This window comes from Jaculus jaculus, chromosome 1 (assembly GCF_020740685.1).
Source record: "Jaculus jaculus isolate mJacJac1 chromosome 1, mJacJac1.mat.Y.cur, whole genome shotgun sequence".
NCBI lineage: Eukaryota > Metazoa > Chordata > Mammalia > Rodentia > Dipodidae > Jaculus > Jaculus jaculus.
In genome coordinates, this window is record NC_059102.1 from 46747769 (window position 1) to 46749053 (window position 1285).

Here is a 1285-nt window from a genome sequence, read left to right on the forward strand (position 1 = left end):
GTTAAAAACACACACACCATACTAACAGCGGGAAAGTAGTAGAACAGTAAATCCCCAATAAGTGCTCATTGGAATGAGTAAGGCACATGCCCAGAAAAGCACACTGAAAGCTGAGTCTTAGGGAAAGATGAATTAGATGAATTAGAAGAAGATGAATTAGTAAATCCATCAGTTTTCTAGTTTTCTCTATTATTTGACTTCCAAAATTTTGTTAGTAAGTATTTTGTTTTGTCAAGCACCACAAAGATGCCATTGTTTGACTCCTAGCCAGGGGCATGATTTTCTGAGTTAGGTTCAGTTCCAACATCTGAGGAGAATTCAGATCCTGTTTGTGGCTGGGATATAGTAGTGTAGTGGTGGTTTGGTGTCAGGAAGTGGCAGCAATTTTACCACAAAGTAAGACCTAACATGTTCTTGAAAGAGAATTATTACTAGGAAAAGTTAATTTTCAAAAGAGGGTAAGAAACGACACATAAGAATGAATATATGTTAATATTTTACTTAATTCAGAATGTTAGAACTATGCAAATACTACAAATCATTCAAAGTAGTCACAAAAGTACATATTTAAATTAGATAAAGAATGATAGAATGTAAGCCAGCCAATTAATCTGCTTACTTGAATGTGTTTCTGCAGAAATTTAGAAACAGCTGGCAATGGTGATGACGATGGCGATGGTGATGGTGATGTCATTTTATGAGCCTAAGGACAACTTGAGGGCATTATGGTCCCTCAAAATGGCTAAAATGTAATGTGGAAGTGTTTTCATAAGACTTGAAAAGTTTACTGTAACTTGTTTTAAGCTTAATGAAACTTGAAAAAAGTTGATAAATTGCATGAAATTAAGAATGCCAGAATGAATGTGCATGGGAGGTCATCTTAACTTCTTCCAAGTTGGGAAGAAAAATCAATAGGGACTCTACTAAGACACATTTTACATGTCTAAAGGCAAGAACTTGTTGCTATCAGTTTTTAATAATTTTACAGCTGTAATAACATAGTTTCACAGAGTCACTAGATGTACTAGAATTACATAGATCTACTAGGTGAATATGCTAGAGACCATGTAGTTTTCCAGAGAAATTCAAAATGAATTCTCCCAGTTTGTGACAATCTGTTTGTTGTCTTGGGAAAATCTGTTGATCTATGAAATGAGGATAGTTTATTATGAAAGTAAGTTCCTGTCAGCACAATGAGTGCAGTTTTCTGACATCTGATCCAGCAACCCATTCCTAAGTGAAATGGGAATGAAATGAGAATGCTTCCCCATCTGTGTCCCCTGCT

General features: G+C 35.3%; 1 pseudogene; it reads left to right on the forward strand.

Moving 5' to 3' along the window:
* Positions 1-595: 595 nt before the first annotated feature.
* On the forward strand, positions 596-750 carry LOC123457901 (annotated as a pseudogene).
* The last annotated feature ends 535 nt before the right edge of the window (positions 751-1285 follow it).